Source organism: Lissotriton helveticus, chromosome 9 (genome assembly GCF_964261635.1).
Source record: "Lissotriton helveticus chromosome 9, aLisHel1.1, whole genome shotgun sequence".
NCBI lineage: Eukaryota > Metazoa > Chordata > Amphibia > Caudata > Salamandridae > Lissotriton > Lissotriton helveticus.
This window is the reverse complement of record NC_136070.1, coordinates 915226947-915247694: the sequence shown is the minus strand read 5'-3', so window position 1 is coordinate 915247694 and position 20748 is coordinate 915226947. Positions and strand designations below refer to the sequence as shown.

At 40.0% G+C, this 20748-nt stretch overlaps 1 protein-coding gene across 1 annotated transcript in view; it reads right to left on the bottom strand.

The window, feature by feature from the left end:
- LOC144783054 (mitogen-activated protein kinase kinase kinase kinase 5-like) overlaps window positions 1-20748 on the bottom strand; it is an 834532-nt gene that overhangs the window by 432547 nt on the left and 381237 nt on the right. The gene's annotated exons all lie outside the window — the stretch shown is intronic.

The following is a 20748-nucleotide window of genomic DNA, read 5'->3' as shown; positions in this document are numbered from 1 at the left end:
GCTTATTTATATTTGCATGCACCGCGAGCCAGTATAACTGTCATTCGAGCCAGGACACATAGGTCTCTTTTCTAGCGATAAACTTTCATTGTTGAACTGCATGCCATGCATCCTTGTGTGTGAGGTGAAATACAATCTCTGGTTATGTTATTACACTACAGGCAGTTCAAACACCTCGATAATAAAAGTTTTTAGTTACAAACTGAAGTGGAAAATCTTAACCGAAAACAGAAAAGCCCCAATTAACATGTCTCAGAATCTGCACCTATATACATTGGTAGGACACTTTCTTGTATGTGTCATCGCCCTGAACGTCCGCCCTGAAGAGCAACATCATTCTGTAACCTAACTCTAGTCTCAGTTGCCATCAGGGTCTACCCTGATCTGATCAGCTTCACATCATGGCTCTCAGCACCAGCTCGATATGAATAGGATTTCACAAACCGTGACTGCAGGCCTGCCTCCTTGACCGATAACAAACCTGTGCATCTAATCCACTCAGATATTATTCAGGCACGATGGGGGGCGTGGCTTGAGCGCCGCTGTGTAAGGGCAGGTCACGCTTGTACTCCGGAGCGACGGAGGCCAGCGTGGCGGTTTGCGGACCTCATAGGCGTCGGAGCTTGCCCGGAAGCGGTGCAGTAGTGGTCGGAGCTTGGGGTGAACAACCTGGTCTCATTTGCGCTGCTCCCGCTGCATGGTTCAGGAGCCTGGTTGTCGTGACGTGCTTCTCCTCAGGGAATTTGCCGGGGGCCGCCATTTTGTCTCCCGGTGGAGGCGCTCGTGTTTTTTTTTGTTTTTTTCTCCTGAAACATTTTACACGGCAATTCTATGGCAGACAAGGATTGGTGGTGAGTTATTGTCTGTTGTTATGTTGGACAACTGCTACCACCTCAAGTACCCTGCAGCCTATCTTCGATCTTGCCCACTGACTGTATCCTATGCCTCATGTACCAGTTATGCCTGGTCAGACGCTGTATGGATTTAGTCTTTACCAATGACTAATTGAAGAGAAATTTCTCTGCATCTAGAGTTTACTGGAGGTTCAGTGGTGAAACACATAGTCAACAATGTGAGTCTGTGCATTTAACATTTTTATTGGTGCAGTTTACGTCTATTTTTGCTGTATTCCACTTCCTCCTACACTTACTAGAGGTCTGGTCTCTGTGGGCGTAATACGATAGATGATTTTATGACTGAGTGTGGTGAGGCTGAGTCGTCTTTTACCCTCAATTTTTTATGGTGGCTGTCTCCTCAGTCCTGATCCTTAATATGGCGGCATTTCCATTTTGACTGGACTGTTGTACGTGCTCTTGGATTGCTCTGCCTACTTGTCTTTTTATTGTTATCAATTTACTACTTTTTTGTTCAGAAGAGGCTACGCAGTGCTGATTTCAAATGTACTACTTTTTTGTTCAGAAGAGGCTACGCAGTGCTGATTTCATTGCTGAAGGGCAGTAAGAGTTTTTTTTTCTTTTTTTTTTTTTGCCCTGATATGCCCACTTTGCTGCTTCCCAGAGAGCTGTTTTTGAGTGGTGAGGTGTCTGGTGCTAATCCAGTAGAGTCAAGTATACATTGTGGGCTTCTTCATTTTCTTTATTGCCTCTTCTCATGGCAGACAACATGGGCCTTTCTCCGAAAACCAAGGACGCTAAAGGAAATCTTAAAAGATCTAAGCAAACTTCTCCTACTCCAGAACTTGTACCGAAAGACTCTGGTACAACGTTGGATGCTATTTTATCTCGCCTAAACGCTGTTCATGATATTGCGCAGTCGACTAAAACTAACACCGACTTACTTCAAGTGGAGGTTGCGGCAATTAGGAATGACTTTAAGAGCTTATCACTTCGTGTTTCTGCTGCTGAATCACGGATAAGTGGTGTGGAAGATACTGCGCAACAACAGTCTAAATCTATGCAACAGATGGAACGCTCCTTGTCTGCGTTGCAGAGAGATCTTACGGAGCAAGAGGATAGAAACCGTAGAAGTAATCTGCGTATCTTTGGCCTGCCCGAGGATGCAGAGAAATCAGCGTCATCAATGTTAGACTTCTTACTCCATTGGATTCCTACTGTTCTGCAGATTTCTTTTCAGAAAGACTTTGAAATAGAATGTGCTCATCGGGTTCCTGCATTTCGACCTAAGACTTCACCTCATCCTAGACCGGTGGTTTTTAAACCTTTGAGACACCAGCATTCTGAACAAATTTTGGCCCAGATGAGGAAAATTAAAGCGATTAATTGGGAAGGTCACAGAATTGCCATTTCTCAGGATTTTGCTAGGGATACTGTTATCAGGCGGAAGGGTTTTCTCAATCTACAAAGAAGATTGATTGATATGACCATTCCGTTCTCTTTTGCTGGTCCTTCACTATTTCGCATAACTTTTAGAGGTCGCACTCAGATTTTTCATGAACCTTCGGATCTTTCGAACTTTCTGGATAATCAGATGGAGTCCCAGATGGAATCTTCTTCTTCTCCTGGCCCTTCTGGTTCTTGAGTATACACAACAGTTATGCGATGTTTTCAATGTTTGACATGTTCTAATTTTTTTTCTTGCAGGTTCTGATCTTTCTTACAGATGCGTATCTATTACCCGTATTGTTGATGACTTTCTTTTCTTTGTTCCTTCTTAGTATTGTTTCTTTCCTATTAGTGTTGGGTGTTGCTGTGATACTATTGCTATATTTTCTCAATGGTTCCGTGACATCTCTGGATTTCATTAAGTAGTCCTCCATTTCCCTTTCTCTTTTGCGTGTGTCTATATATTTCTGTCTGTTATTTTGATGTCTTGTCCGTTGTTCTGAGTAATCTTTCCATCTTCTTGTTCCTGTTTGATGATATGTCTATCTCTTTATAGTGTCGTATGCGTTAGTAGATTATTTATATGTCTGTTTCTATGTGCATATAGTATACAATGCATTTCTTAATTTATACATAGATCACTCAAGGTATTTGTTCCTCTTTTTACTTTAAGTATGTTTCCGTCACTATTTTTTGATTGGATTCTATATGATAATGTTCTCTTTTTGCTGTTCTTGTTTAGTCTAATGGTATTACGATTTACTGGCTTTTTGCCAGTGGCCTTTTAGAACTGGAGATATGAATTATATATATATATATATATGTTTTTATGTTGTTCTGATGAATTTCTATTTACTGAGGTTCTTTTGCTATATAATGCTTTATAATAGTATTATGGTGTTCTGCCTTACGGAGGAGCACATGACTGTTTAGATGCGTCTCTTCTTCAGGTTGTTTATATTGTTGGATGATTGACCAAATATGTTCGCTAGTATATCTAGTATATTGTATTTATATCTTTATTCTGATTGCCTTCACTCTTTATTATCTCCATTTTTTTATTCTTTCATGCTTTCTGCCTATGGGGTGATGGTTTTTTTCTGTTTCCCTTGTTGGCCTCTTTGCTTGCCTCTCCATATTCCACTTCGCATGAATTGTGTCTATTATGGACTTCCCCTGGTGGGATCCCTTTTCCTTTTCTTTCTGTCTCTTTTCTCTTGTTCTCTTTCTTCTTCTTTTCTCTTTCCAATCCTCCTTTTCTTTTTCTTCTCTTGGGTCTCCTGCTGGCTTTCAATATTTGTGGTGTCATTAGATTTGGTTTATCTTTATTGTATGGAGGATACTGTTTTTGGAGTACTTTTTCTAATACCAGGTGTTGGCGGATATTTTGACTTTCTGCTTTAATGCCAGGCTTGAATGTTTTATCTCCTAATGTATATGGGTTGAATCACCCGGTGAAGAGGGCAAACTTTTTGGATTATTGTAAAAGTCTCTCTAGCGATTTAGTACTATTACAAGAAACTAAAATATCGTACAAAGAAGCTCTTCTGTTGAGGAAGGATTGGGTTCTTGATGTTGTGTGCTCTGAGGCTTCTGGTAAGAAAAATGGGGTGGTGACGAAGATTTCTAAAAATCAGGGTTGTCTGTGGTTACTGCGGAACACGATTCAGAGGGTAGGTGGTTGCTGACTTGCTTATCGAATGGTTATCTTGATATCTATGTTATGAATATTTATGCACCTACGAGTGACGATCCATCTTTTTGGCGTTCTCTTTCTAAAAAACTTTCAGATGTTCCACATAATGGCAATTTGTTAGTTGGGGGGATTTTAACCTCCCAATGGATCCTATTTTGGATAGACACTCTGCTTTTCAATTTCGTCCCCCTAGGGCTCATAAACAGATGACTAATATGTGTTCATCCGCTAATATTACTGATATGTGGCGTTTACATAACCCCACTGGTAGCGACTTCACTTTTTTCTCTTCTCCTCACTCTAGTTTTTCTCGTATTGATTATCTTTTAGTCCACTCAGCCCTTTTAAAGTACTCGTCGTTGCCCGTTATTCATCCGGTTCTTGTCTCTGATCATGCTGCTGTATCCTTTACACTCCTCAATTTTGTGGAAGGTAGAGAACCTCTCACTTACGGCTGAACTCAGAGATTCTGTTTGATCAAAGTCAGGTTACGTTACTCAATGAAGAGATTGATAATTTTTTCACTGAAAATTCAGCCTCGGTCAGCTCCCCAGTGGTGTTATGGGGTGCTTTTAAATGGACACTTAGAGGTCAAATTATTAAACAAATGGCAAAAAGGAATGCTGATATTAGGAAAGAACTGACTGATTTAGCAGATAACATCAAACAGCAAGAAGCTCTCTATCGGAATTCTAAAGACAAGCAACTCTTACAAATTATTAAGAATTTAAAATATTCAAACAACTCTATTGTCACTAAGAGAGCACACATTGGTGTTCAAGCACAGAAGTCTAAACGGCTTCTTCTAAAGAAACGTGCGGGTAAGATATTGGCAGTGACGTTAAAGTTTCAAGAGTCTAATATCAAATCATCTCAGATATCTTGTATTACTGATAGCTCTACTACTAGGAAATTTCAAACTAAGGAAATCCTTGAGTTTTTTGTGATTATTATAGTAAATTATACACTCCTCATAATCAATCTTCGCTTGATCAATGCCAAGGCTACTATTGTAGTAATCCCGAAGGAAGGTAAAGATCATTTCGATCCTAAGAATTTTTGCCCCATATCTCAACTTAATATGGAAGCTAAAATCTTTGCTAAAATTTTGGCCAAACGTTTGGAATCCTATATTCTGTTACTTATTCATCCATCCCAGACTGGAGTTGTTTTACAGTAGATTGGCTAGGGATAATATTCGGACTTTTTGCCATATCATAGGGAAAGCAAAGTTATCTAATCTTCCGGCGGTGGCTCTTGCCCTTGATGCCGAAAAGGCTTTTGATAAGGTCTCTTGGCCTTTTCTACATGCAGTACTTCGAGCGCACAATCTTGGGGATTCCTTTATCAAGATGGTTATGTCTTTATATGCACATTCTAGGGCGAATATTAGGATTAATGGTGCAACGTCCTCTTTTTTAATTTGTGTCAGGGTACTAGACAAGGGTGCACATTATCGCCTCTTCTATTTTTATCATCTATTGACCCGCTTCTTCGTTTAATCAATCTTCATCAGGATATTAAGGGTTTTCAATTTGGCTCAAATTGTATCAAAACAGCTGCTTATGCAGACGATATGCTCATTTTCTCTGACGATATAGCTACAGCAATTCCTGCTATTTCCGAAACCATTAATCTCTTTTCTAGTGTTTCAGGTTAAACTCTCAATAAGGACAAAACTGAGATGTTTCCCCTCAATGCATATTGCTTTCCAGCTCACATGGGGAATGCTGGCTTTAAGTGGTAATCAAATCAGATTAAATACTTGGGAATTTGGTTTTGCAGTACTTTATCAGATACGGTAGCGTTTAATGATGCTCAAACTTTACTCAAGATTCGTCATCTTCTGGATACTTGGTCTCCTAAGTATATTTCATGGTGGGGACGTCTTCAAACGTTAAAAATGATGATAACACCTATTATTAACTTTGTGTCTTCTATGCTTCCCATTAGGTTATCTTCGTCTTTCTTTCATGACATTGACTCCCTCACCTCAAAGTTTCTTTGGAGTGATAAAAGAGCCAGAATGGCTTACAAACATTTGAGGAAGCTTTATGATATGGGGGGTTGTAATTTCCCTGATTGGAATAGATATCAAGTAGCTTTTTTTGCTTCCCAACTCTCGTCACACGCCGGCATGGATATTGATTGAACAAGAATTATCTTCTTCTTTACCCTCCTCCTCTTTCTTAACTACGTCCACAATGTCTATTCCTTTTTCTCGGGCTATTATTTTAGACACCATTGCGGCGGTGAAAAGTATTGCAAAGAAAGTAACTAAACCGATCCATAAGTCTAGATGGTCGTCTCTGTGGCACAACCCCAAAATTAAAATTGACATTTATTCGACCGTGATGACCTATTGGGCTAACAAAGGTATTACGTTAGTTCATCATTTATATGATTCAAATCTGGAGCCACTACCTTTTTCCTACTTAGCTCAGCAGTTTTCTCTTACTAACTTGGATTTTTATACCTTTTTGAAAATCAAGGTTGCTCTGGCTAAGGTTTGTCTTGATCCAGTATCTCATATAATCTCTCTTTTGTTGATGTGGCTCAAATCGGGGCATGTGGCTTCTAAGATATATACATGTTTATCTTCCAATCCGCCTATCTTGACCACCATTACACAACAGAAATGGTTGCATCACTTTGACCATGACCTTCTTAAACATATCTCCTCATATATTTGGGAAATGATTGGGAGTCTCTCTCTTTGTCATAAGATCGCCCCTTCTCTGATTTAGTCTAAAAAAAAATTCCTTAATTTACTGCATTGGACTTCGGTACACCTACATTTCCTCAATCTTAAAAACAATGATCTTTGTTGGAGTTGTAACTTAGCAGCGGGTACATATCAACATATGTTTTTTGAGTGTTCCCTACTCCAACCCTTTTGGGATTTGCTTCATAAGCATCTCATGTTAATATTTCAGATCCAATTTCAACTCTCGTTTCCTCTAATTTTGTTGGGGCCATGGCGTCCCCTCTACCACAGCCATTGGATTCTTTGGACATGCAGTTGTTAGATCTGTTGTTGACAATTGCGGTTAAAATTGTCCTTATGGAATGGAAATCATTTGGGTCCATCTCCTATCATACATGGTGGGCTTGGGTTTCTTTCCTACGCGGGGCCCATTCCTCTGTGGAAGAGTCTCACCTTTCCCCTTGTATTTCTAGTGGGGTATGGAGATCTCTGGATAAATATGTGGACTTGGCCTCAGAGGGGTTGGTGGAACAATATCCCTTTGTGTCATCTCTTTAATCTGTTTCTTTCTTCCTTTCTTTTCCCGTGCTGCAGGAGACACCCCCACTTTCCCTCAATCTTACTCTTCTTGCACTCTTCTCTCTTCTCTTTTGCTCTCTTCTCTTCTTTTTCCTCTTTCTCTCTCTCTCCCTCTTTCCTTCTTTCTTTCCTTCTGTATTTTTCTCTCGATTACATTCTTATCAAAGTGATACATCTGATTTTTTAATATGGTTCCTCTATGATATTGTTTTTCTTTTGCAATATGCTTTTTGCATCGGTCATAGGAACTATTCATGACAACTTTATATCTGAGTTCTTGTATTACTCATGGTCAGTGTATCACTTTTTATTGTATTTAACTATTTATATGTCCTTTTTTAAATTAATAAAAGATATTAGAAAAAAACAAGATATTATTCAGGCACAAATTCCTTTTTTGGTAATTATGGGTGAGCACATGTAAACAATATAAAGAGTTAGAACTGCAGTGCCCCTGCACTAAACACAATATGTAATGATATAATGGTACATATAAAGTAGTTGCATGCAAAGGTAAAGCTTTGTACAGCAATCTAAACAAATAGTGAAAATTCAAAAGTCAGTGATCAAGAGCACAAGTAGAAACTGTAATAAGATCTATAGTCCGTTCATATAGTGTTCATTTTCTGTTTAATGTTCCAAATCATAAGCCAACACGTGTTTCATCGCAGGGAACAACTGCGAATCTTCAGGGCTAGACAAAAATACAAAATAGGATTGTATAAGATCATATTCTGTTTGTGCCAAAATTATAGCGAGTGACTGTATGGTGTGCACCAGAGTGACAGGAAGCATGCCTATGGGGTGACTTAGTGTGTTTGTGTTGGGAAAGAAAAACATACATCTGGTGACATATGTGAATAAAAAACGATATACATCAGGTACGAAAAGGTATGTTTACAGGAAATTATAGACACTGGCCGGTTAGAAAGGTGGGTGAAGTGGAAAGTGTGTCCAGTAGGAAGGACGATATCCCATGTGACTCTAAAGTGATCCATATGGAATTTAGGTAATAGAAAATTTCTAAGTTGTACACGCTTGAAAATGCTAGTGCCAGTTGTACTCAACGGAGTATAATGAGTCTAGTTAGTGTCGGATATTTATTAGGTGATTGTCACACTATGAGTTTATAGGGCATTAATAAGTTTGTAGGGCCTTAATCTAGCATATTCGGTAAAACATCAAATAGTCGCGTATAAGTGGACATGTGAAGTCACTGTCCTACCTGGAAAAGATGGCTTAGACGATACGTGTTTCAAGTTGGAAATATCAAAATAGAGGCGAAAAAGAGCCGGTCAGTGTGTAGACTCTGGTTCTTGTCTACAGAAGAAGTGTGGATAGTACGCAGTCAAAATAAAAATACACCAAAACAAAAAACAAAAGAGAAACAAGAAGGAAACTAAATACTTGTAAAAGTATACAAATATCCATGGCTGGGTGTAGGTTGCTCCTCCGTAAAAATAAATGGACGGGTAGTGACGGAGCAGAGTAAAAACATTTAGGAAAATATTGTGAAGGGGGACGTGATAAATACTACCAGTATGGTGGTGAACACGTCACATTCTGTAATCATTGTGTTCACAAATTTGTGTATAACGGTATGTATAGACTCTCACCGGGAAAGAGAAGTTTTGGTTCCTAGTTTGTCTAATGAGCTGTGGCCTGGTCTAGGCGAGGTGTGGATTCCCAATTTTCGGAATTCGGATTGAAGGCAGATTTCTATAGTTTAAGATAGATCTGTATATGTAAACAAATTGTAACTGGTGATACAGAGCACCCAGTATTCCAGACATGAAATATACACATTCTTGGTTACAATAAGGGGCAGAAAAGGCTGCCTAATTATTGAGAAGCACCTACCTCGATTTTTCACCTGTAGAGTGAAAACCGGGAGGAGACAGGTCTTCGTGATAGGGCGGGTGTGCCTCTGTTCACGGAGTGTTTCGTCTTAGGTACGAAAAAGAAACAGAAAAAGGGAGAGGGTTAACACACACGGACTTGGGGAACTACAGTACGTGTTAGGAGGGCATTTTTAAGGACGATCGGTGGTCACGAGTGCCAGACAAGGTTGGCCCGCTTACCTATATGACGAAAATCTCCCTCTTTTAGTTTCCCGGCGCCGTGTTCCTGGTACGGACACGTGACCGGAAGGCAAATTCCCTTAAATACCGGCGGATACGCCGGAAAATAAACTAGAACGTTGCCCAAAATCTTATGTGTGATGAGTAGGCAAAAAAGAAGAAATACTGGGTAGACATATGTTCATAGAGAATGGCTTCCCTGGTGAACAAGCTCGTATTCAATTGAAGAATTGTATCGAATGGGGCAAAAAGCTGGCTGGGTGCTTGTTATAGACATCCACCTTCTTACTGTACCTTATATTCCAGAAACTAATTCCTATTGTAAATCTGACATCGCGGTAATTCGAGGACATGAAATACACTTGGAACGAGGCATGTCCGCATATTTACTGCTTTTTGCCCCATTCGATACAATTCTTCAATTGAATACGAGCTTGTTCACCAGGGAAGCCATTCTCTATGAACATATGTCTACCCAGTATTTCTTCTTTTTTGCCTACTCATCACACATAAGATTTTGGGCAACGTTCTAGTTTATTTTCCGGCGTATCCGCCGGTATTTAAGGGAATTTGCCTTCCGGTCACGTGTCCGTACCAGGAACACGGCGCCGGGAAACTAAAAGAGGGAGATTTTCGTCATATAGGTAAGCGGGCCAACCTTGTCTGGCACTTGTGACCACCGATCGTCCTTAAAAATGCCCTCCTAACACGTACTGTAGTTCCCCAAGTCCGTGTGTGTTAACCCTCTCCCTTTTTCTGTTTCTTTTTCGTACCTAAGACGAAACACTCCGTGAACAGAGGCACACCCGCCCTATCACGAAGACCTGTCTCCTCCCGGTTTTCACTCTACAGGTGAAAAATCGAGGTAGGTGCTTCTCAATAATTAGGCAGCCTTTTCTGCCCCTTATTGTAACCAAGAATGTGTATATTTCATGTCTGGAATACTGGGTGCTCTGTATCACCAGTTACAATTTGTTTACATATACAGATCTATCTTAAACTATAGAAATCTGCCTTCAATCCGAATTCCGAAAATTGGGAATCCACACCTCGCCTAGACCAGGCCACAGCTCATTAGACAAACTAGGAACCAAAACTTCTCTTTCCCGGTGAGAGTCTATACATACCGTTATACACAAATTTGTGAACACAATGATTACAGAATGTGACGTGTTCACCACCATACTGGTAGTATTTATCACGTCCCCCTTCACAATATTTTCCTAAATGTTTTTACTCTGCTCCGTCACTACCCGTCCATTTATTTTTACGGAGGAGCAACCTACACCCAGCCATGGATATTTGTATACTTTTACAAGTATTTAGTTTCCTTCTTGTTTCTCTTTTGTTTTTTGTTTTGGTGTATTTTTATTTTGACTGCGTACTATCCACACTTCTTCTGTAGACAAGAACCAGAGTCTACACACTGACCGGCTCTTTTTCGCCTCTATTTTGATATTTCCAACTTGAAACACGTATCGTCTAAGCCATCTTTTCCAGGTAGGACAGTGACTTCACATGTCCACTTATACGCGACTATTTGATGTTTTACCGAATATGCTAGATTAAGGCCCTACAAACTTATTAATGCCCTATAAACTCATAGTGTGACAATCACCTAATAAATATCCGACACTAACTAGACTCATTATACTCCGTTGAGTACAACTGGCACTAGCATTTTCAAGCGTGTACAACTTAGAAATTTTCTATTACCTAAATTCCATATGGATCACTTTAGAGTCACATGGGATATCGTCCTTCCTACTGGACACACTTTCCACTTCACCCACCTTTCTAACCGGCCAGTGTCTATAATTTCCTGTAAACATACCTTTTCGTACCTGATGTATATTGTTTTTTATTCACATATGTCACCAGATGTATGTTTTTCTTTCCCAACACAAACACACTAAGTCACCCCATAGGCATGCTTCCTGTCACTCTGGTGCACACCATACAGTCACTCGCTATAATTTTGGCACAAACAGAATATGATCTTATACAATCCTATTTTGTATTTTTGTCTAGCCCTGAAGATTCGCAGTTGTTCCCTGCGATGAAACACGTGTTGGCTTATGATTTGGAACATTAAACAGAAAATGAACACTATATGAACGGACTATAGATCTTATTACAGTTTCTACTTGTGCTCTTGATCACTGACTTTTGAATTTTCACTATTTGTTTAGATTGCTGTACAAAGCTTTACCTTTGCATGCAACTACTTTATATGTACCATTATATCATTACATATTGTGTTTAGTGCAGGGGCACTGCAGTTCTAATTCGATACAGAGCAGGTTTCTGGTCTAATTGAGTGGTTGTGAGGTGTTACCACTCGCCTCATTGCCTACACTGTTCACCTTGTTTATATATACCTATCAGCGGTTACCCAGGTGTGCGCCATATTACTCTGTAGCACTAAAAGACCTCAACAGTTGTGTTTGAAACAATATAAAGAGGTTTCTGTGTCAACTTATTATGGGCTGCAAGACTTATCGAGATCTGTGGATAGAAAGAGAAAGTTGTCCAAACTCGTGCTAGAAATCTCGGGATGCTAAAGGAACAGACATCAATGCAAGCCTTCTTTGAGTCCAGTAGCAGACATCTCCCTCTATTTCTCCATTTCACATGAACTAAAAACGGCTGTTCAGACTGGAACAAGAGCACTTAATTCCAGGACAACAATTGGAACAAAAGAAAATGTAAACAGTCACTTCTTTATTACTTATTATCAATAAAAGAGCGCCAATAAGACACGAGTAAAGTCCTATATGAAACAAAAGGTGAAATCCAACTACATGTGAGTGGTCATTAAGTGATGTGGGAGGGAGTGAAAAAATTATTTATTTTCTAAAAGAACCCTCACTCACCCTAGAGGTGACATGCTTCATCATGGGGTTTGGTCACAGGGGGGGGCCGACTATCCCCACCTGTGTGCTACCACGCCTGCAAGTGCAGCGGAGCTGGTGTGTGTGAAGGAAGTGATCTGTGCAATGGTGTGTATATAAAAGATCACAACTGTGCCTCAACAAACTTTATTAGGGGCCAGTTGTTCAAATTAAAAACTGTGAGGTCACTGGACTTTTTAATTTTTATCCAGGGCCTTAAAAAAGTGAATGGTCAACATGTTTCTGCTGTTAGTGCTATAGTAAGCTCAGCTTTCTTCAGGACCAGATTAAAGAAGGAAACAAATCCTACGGGGGTCCAGGCACGCTAAGGCCTGCCCACACCGTTAGGAAATAGCAAGAGAGAAGAACAAATATTATTACTCTCCTCAGAATAACTCACGGTTTTACCCGTCCTTAGGACTCCTGCTAGTCGTCAGGTGAAGTTTCTGTAGATAAACAGACATTTCAGTTCTTTTAACATACATCCCTCCTGGAATACATGACCATTATTAAACATATTCATTTTATTTTGTATTAAATTGTCCCCTTAGTTAATAGCCAGACAATTCAAATTCATGACCTTTACTTTTTTAATATAGTCATTGGTACTCGGGATTTAATTTCCCTACATCTACTGGTTTAGAAATTATCTAATTCCAGCAGGATTCATACAATCATTTGGTAAAAAGTTCATGTTGTTTTACCAAATGATTGTATGAATCCTGCTGGTAAAACCGTGAGTTATTCTGAGGAGAGTAATAATATTTGTTCTTCTCTCTTGCTATTTCCTAACGGTGTGGGCAGGCCTTAGCGTGCCTGGACCCCCGTAGGATTTGTTTCCTTCTTTAATCTGGTCCTGAAGAAAGCTGAGCTGACTAAAGCACTAACAGCAGAAACATGTTGACCATTCACTTTTTTAAGGCCCTGGATAAAAATTAAAAAGTCCAGTGACCTCACAGTTTTTAATGTGAACAACTGGCCCCTAATAAAGTTTGTTGAGGCACAGTTGTGATCTTTTATATACACACCATTGCACAGATCACTTCCTTCACACACACCAGCTCCGCTGCACTTGCAGGCGTGGTAGCACACCGGTGGGGATAGTCGGCCCCCCCTGTGACCGAACCCCATGATGAAGCATGTCACCTCTAGGGTGAGTGAGGGTTCTTTTAGAAAATAAATAATTTTTTCACTCCCTCCCACATCACTTAATGACCACTCACATGTAGTTGGATTTCACCTTTTGTTTGATATAGGACTTTACTCGTGTCTTATTGGCGCTCTTTTGTTGATAATAGGTATTAAAATAAGGGGTAGGAGAGTAGCCGTTATTCCCTTCCTCTCTTGTTGTATATTCACTTCTTTATTACTGCCACAAAATATTGCACGACTTACGCTGCCCTCTCTTTCTCTTTTAGAATTTACAGAAAAGCAGCTAGGGCCAGATGTATGAACACATTTTTCCAAAGAGACAGAATGGGTTAAACATCTGGGCCCTAGTTACTCAAGACTGATGTGCATATGGCTGGTTCCAAATTGGGATGGCGTGGTGAGCAAGAGAATTATGGATTAAACACAGATCTTTGTGACTGGGGGTGAATTTTTGTATTGTTCAGTATTTTGTCCATCATTTGTTGCATTTACATTTAGAAAGTTGGCATTTTCTTCCCCCAACTTGTTGGTGCCTGCAGCTTGTACATGGGCCATATGACCACATGACCAGGTGTAGCTGGCAGTTGGTCGTGTATTGCCCCCAGACAGTGAGACAAAGGAGGATAGATGTTGGGAGGATGGGCCATCTATGACTTGATGAGGGAGAGGAGCTGTCACCGACAATACTTACACATCATAAAGGCACTGCCCAGCATACTTACAAAAGGGTTTGACACTAGTATTTTGTGACCCCAGACATCCTGGGAACAGGACTGGTAGGTAAAATATTCCAAACACCTTGGGGGGGGGGGTTGACCTCTAGAACCTTCTCCTACTTCAAACTGGGCATCAATTATAACTAATAGACAGTCAGACCTCACGCTTGAGAACACCTATGGACGTATGGAAGACTCAGAAAGACTGCTGTGCTGCTCTGCAGGAATGGCTGCTACTCTGGTGCCCTGCTACCTGAATGAAAAGAACTGGACATGCATCTTGATTCCAGGATCACCACACTGATTCTAAGGACTAGTTTGTTGGCCTCCATATCAGAGCCTCAGGGACAGAAAAGGCTCCAACCATATTTAACCCAGCAGCTGGACTTTGTCTGCTTTGCGTCTTGCCTCCAAGTGGTGCCACCCTTGTTCTGAAGGCTTGGAAGTGGCCATGAAGGTACTCTGTCAGCCCGGCTGTGATCTTGTGAGCAGAACCAACGCAGGATGATACATCTCATCGCAGCTGCTTAAGATCCGCCCCTGCACAATGCAACCCAGATACAGGACTTTGCAACTGGCGTTGCAAGAGGCATCCTCAGTACAGTCCTATGCATTGCATGTTCCTCTTAGACAGCATCCTCAACAGCGATGCAGGACCCTGCGTTGCAGCCCCACAGCTCCTCAGAACCACAGCTGAGCAACACATCCTCGACGCAGGATCTTGAAACTCCCTGCAAACAAGGATTTAAGGACATTTTGTTCAGCAGGCCTAACTCGGTCCCTGTATGTGGCCTGCGCTCCATCGAGGTCTGCCTGAACTTGTGACTTAGTACTGGTCCAGCGCGACCAGATAACCACAGGCACTTCCTTTTTTTATGCACTACTTCCACTTAAATCTTTAAAATTGATTATCTCAAGGTCTACTGATTCGATGTGTTTGTGGATTACGTTGGTGTCAAATTATTTATTAAATGTTACTCTGTTTTTATACATTGGTGTGGGATTTTTCTTGTGTTGTGTTTTCATTTTATTACTGTTTGAAATGCTACATTGCCTCTAAGCAAAGCCTGGCATGCATTAGCATTCGCAGCCCAGTCTGAACAACTGTAATGAAATGTTTGACTTTGTAGGGGTTTCACATAACGTGCCAATTCCTAAACATTTTATTTAAAAAAAATGTAAATACATGACAAAATAAAAATATTTAATGATATTTAAAATAAAAGATATCTTCATTATAGATAAATAAAGTTAAATTAGTTACAAATATATAGAAAATTAAAAGTATCTTAAATAATCTTAAATAAATAAACTTCCCTCCACTACTCAAAAATGAACCCCCAACCAATAAATAAAACTTACTAAAACATACCAATGAAAGATTATTATTATTTTTACGTGAATTATTAAACAAAACAAGTACAATTAATACAAACAAGCTGCCCAGGAGATTGTGTGGTGCTGACCTTCAAACCCCCCTCCTTGGTGGTACAGGTCTTGAGCAGAATGAGATGTCAACCTAATGTAGGGAATGGTATTAACATAGTTCCACTAGGCTACTGTTATAGGCCAACATTCGATATTATACCCACTAATGGAGTACCATTAATTACGCAGCATAGGCATTGATAGAATATCCCTACACACAATCGTTTCGACACCCTAGCTAATCTCGAGTCAGTATATTGTCAGCAAATGATAACCTCAAGGCAGCACGACTTGCTAGACACAGAGGAGTCAACTCCTAGTGTGTGGATTGGGTTGCACTTGTCCACAAATGACAACATTATTCTTTATTATGAATATGGGATAACGGACGTGGAGGCTGCCACAGACATAGCACCGATCTCAAAGGCCTTGTCTATCATGCCCCCCACTGCACAAACTGATCAAATATTATCCATAGGGGCAGAAGGAATGGGGATAAATCCATGCCTAGGTAAGGTGAATACCAGCCAGTTCCTGTTTTGGAACGTGGCAGGGTCAACTTCTAAAGTTACAAATACCTTGTGGATTGACTTTACTAGGAAGTTTGACATTTTTAGCCTTCAGGAGACCTGGGCGACACAGCCGATTCACATCACGGGCTATAACACTTTCCATACCGCAGCCGTCCAATCACCATTTGGGAGAGCCAAAGGTGGACTATGTACTTATGTTTCCAACCTCTTGGACATAGGAAAGATAGGGCCATATTATCAAGAAAGGGCGATACATTATCGCCGCTTTTTTTGGCAGGAAACTGCCGCTAAAGCGGCGATAATGGGCTTGATAATATGCCTTTGTAACTTCCCATAGAAGCCCAGGTTCTGGTGTTAACCTGGGCTTCCATGGGAATTTACAAGGGCATATTACCAAGCCCATTATCGTCCCTTTAGCGGCAGTTTCCTGCCGATAAAAGCGGTGATAATGTATCGCCCTTTCTTGATAATATGGCCCATAGTCCTTAACGTGTCAGATAACCATTATCAGATTTTTAGCATGCATATTGATTGAGATTTTTGTATCGTGTCAACAAACTTTTATAATAATGTGGCACCTGAATTGTTCGAGGGGACCATGAGACACATGTGTGGGGATTTGCATAAGCTACAAGCTGGTTCACCCAAAGATGTGTGTGTTATTTGGGGGGGAGGATTTTAACTCGTATTTATGCCCACACTTTGATAATGGGGTCTGTGGCATAGGCTATGAAAAGGGTTCAGGCTTCCCCCATTTCTCTCATTCAAGGCAAGGAGATCTCCTAAACGATATCATGTTTGAACTTAATATGGGTTTTGCAAATAACTTATGTTCTTTTATGGACCCTTTTGGTCCTACTTGGGCGAGGTACTTTTACAATAATAGATTTTGTTCTAATTTCATGTAAATATTCCACTTATATCGAAGATTTTAGGACACACGAGATTGCTCTAAGCGATCATTTCCCTATTAGTATGGAACTGGTGGCGCATACAAATTCTAAAAAGACCGGTGGTAACCCTATATATTCTGCGGAAAATATCACCCTGTCCAGACAAAATGGTTATGCCCTTAAATGGGCAGAAGTAGACCTAGGGTTTTTCATGGAGAAAGTAGTGAAAGAGTGCTCTAACGAGGTTTCAATTTGCTTAAATGAGTTTTCATCACACCAAGAAATTATAAATATTTTTTTACATATTTCCAACTTTGTTAAAGAAACCCTATATGTAAAAGGGAGAAAGAGCAGTAAGATTAAGCATGGGTGGTTTGACAATAAGTGTACGAAGGCCCATACTAAACTTAAAAATGCCTTGCATGCTAAAGTGAAAGATCTAGATCATATTAGAAAGGCAAGACATGAATACAAGAGAGAATTAAAGGCAAGAAAGTCTGCCTTAAGAGAGGAGGCTTGGCAGGCTTTACACAATGCTTCGATCAACAGTGAATCATCAGCCTTTTGGAAGGACGTTAATGCCCCCTTCCTGGCTGGAATTGATAATGCCATAATAGAGACAGCAATAACCGAGCATGATTGGATCACTCATCATTCAAGCCTATACGGAAATTTGATCCAAAGAGATCAGGACAATTTGGCAATTGAGGTAGAAATTGACCACCCTCTTACTTCTAGCAACATACCCTTACATTTCACTCTTAGCAAGGTAATTTCCACCATTAACTCAAGTCAAGGGGGGAAGACCGCAGGGCCTGATGGGATCCCAGTACATCATTTTCAATTTAATGTTGAATTCTGGGGCCCACTACTAATGCAGGTCTTCCATGCTTGCTGCTCAAGAGGCTTCCTACCGACCTGGTATGAATCCATAATAGTGCCCATATTTAAAAAGGTGATAGGGAAAACCCAGCCTGTTACTGCCTAATTTCTTTGCTGGACTCCACAGTTAAGATAGTGGAGCGAGTCCTCCTAGATAGGCTACAGCTGTGGGCAGAAGAGGAGTCAATCGTAAGCGATCTTCAATACGGCTTCTGAAAAGGCTTGGGTACAATCGAACAGGGCCTAAATCTACACATTTTTATGAATAAGTATACAAAGGCCAAAAGGGAAAATGGGAAAATATATATTTAACTTTTGTGGACTTAGCAGCGGCATTTGACTGTGTTAATCATGAGAAGCTTTGGTCGGTTTGTAGAGGAGATGGGAGTAGGGATGGGAGTAGATGCCCTAATAGTCACCTTTTTAAGGCAGTTTTACTCAGGGGCAAGGGGCAGGGTTCGGTATGGAAGGGAAGGTGAGTGCTCCAAGCACGTCAATGATGAGGGGTGTAAGACAAGGATGCATCTTAGCCCCGTTTCTCTTCTCACTTTATATAAATAACCTAGAAACTGTTCTGGTTAAGGAGTGTAAGGATCTACCAGCAGCTTTGTCCCAGCCTATACCCGCATTCATGTATGCAGATGATGCGGTCCTCATGGTCCGCACTCCGAGTGCATTGCAGAACGTTGTCAACACATTTGTTAATTACATGGCAGGTTTGGGACTAACCATCAACTGTTCAAAAACTTACACAATGTATTGCAGGGCTGGTCTAAAAAGGAAGATAAAAACCCTCTTTATACAATCTAAGCCAATAGATAGCGTTACAACCTTTTCCTATCTTGGAATTTTATTCGACCACTCAGGTCTTTGGGCTCAGGCGATCAAGACCAGAAGACTTTTATTTATTAAATCCCTGATGGCTCTGCAAAATTTCAGCAGAAAACTAGGCAGACGCTGCCCCTCTGAAATGTTACAGATTTATAGAGCTAAGTGTGTGGCTATTGCCACTTATGGAGCAGGAATATGGGGCTATGCAAGTGTCAACATATTGCAATCTGCTGAAAACAAGTTTCTCAGGTCACTTATGGGCGTCCCAGACAGTACATAAAACTACATATGTCACCAAGAACTGGTTATGCCCTATCTGGAGGACTTAATTAAGATCTAACCTGTGCTCCTATGGCATAAAGTTTGGACTTCAGAGGAGAAGGCTTTTAACCACCATATATTAATAGATGCCCAGGCGTTGGAAAGAGTCAGGCGGATAAGATGGCTAGAATATGTAAGAATATTCTTGACCAAATTAGGCTGTCCTGAATACTATAAAGAACCACATACATTGTGTACTGTATCTCGGAAAGACTTTAAAGCAATTTGTTCAATACTTGGGCGAAATTAGAAACACCATAGAAATAAAGAAGTCCACGGTCCAAATATATTCCATGTCCTATCCTACTACTGCCGTACAAACGTACATCACCCTGATTACAAATGATTATGAGAGATTTTTATTGACCCGGTTCAGATTGAATATTTTACACAGAAGCTTGAGTTTTCCGGTGCCAAATGATTGGTCAAGAATTTTATGTAAATGTCCCTGTGATGATATCTCGACCCAATCGACATTACAAATAATGTTTTTTTGTAAATTTTACTCTTACCCTAGAAAAATGTGGATCATTCCAGTTTTAAAAAGATCAGGTCTGAGACAATGTCAACTAGCGTTTCGTTTTCTGCAGTCGCTAGACAATGAATTTATTATCGCTTATGTAACTATTTTCTTAAAACATGTATTTAAATACCGCACATCTATTCTGTAATGTTTTTGATACAGTTTTAATGATTATAGGAACTGGTATTTTAAACTGTGTTGATTCAGGTAAGTGAACTTTTATGGTTAACTTTATCAGTTACCAAATTAAGTCATTTTGAATTTGAATACAAACAATAAAAATGAAAATATTTTTAAAAATTTTGTAATTAACTACATTTATCAACAATTTAACAATACATTAAAATCCCAAAAATTAAAGCAATAGTTTATCTGTTAACTAATCTACATATTTAAACATAATGTAATACTTTTATTCATTAGCAATAATTATACATATAAAACAATAATGTATATTAAAAATAATTTCCCACTCTGATACCTTACTAAGCCAACAACCTGCAACTAAATAAAAACTTACTAATTACATTTAAAACAATTGCATTAAAAATACAAACCATTCTATAAAAATACTACTGAAATGTAAAAATAATATAGTAACTACCAAACATTTTAAATGAATGAAGAACAATATTTCATACAACTATTTCAAAGAAAAGAATAATATATATAGATTGATATGTTTAAAAAAAGGAAATTACATTCCTAAAAAACTATATTTTACCTTCTATATTCTGTTGCACAATATTTTGGGGTTGACAATATTTTTGACACAATATTCTTGTACTACAGTATTTTTTCCTCAATATTTTGGTAGAGTTGGCAAGACACCGTTATATTTGAATATTTGCTCACTTTAAAAATACACATAGCGCATGAGTTTAGTAGTCAATCGGACCACCAAAACCGTGGTGGTGGTCTAGCCACCGGCCCACGGTGACACAATCGAACGGCCACAGAACCGCCACAACCGCCGGGATCCATGATCCTGCAGTGGTGGCGCAGCGGTCAGGCAGAGTAATATGCTGGCAATGCTACTGAGGCATCGCCAAGAATATGACAAGTTGCTTTTTCGCCAGCCTTTCCATGGTGGTGAGCCTGCCATGGAAAGGGTGGCGGAGAGGCAACTTGAAGGGCCCTTACAGGGCTCCCTGATGCCTCGGGGATTGGGGGTGCATGCAGGGGGGTACATGGTGTGGCTCCCTGGTA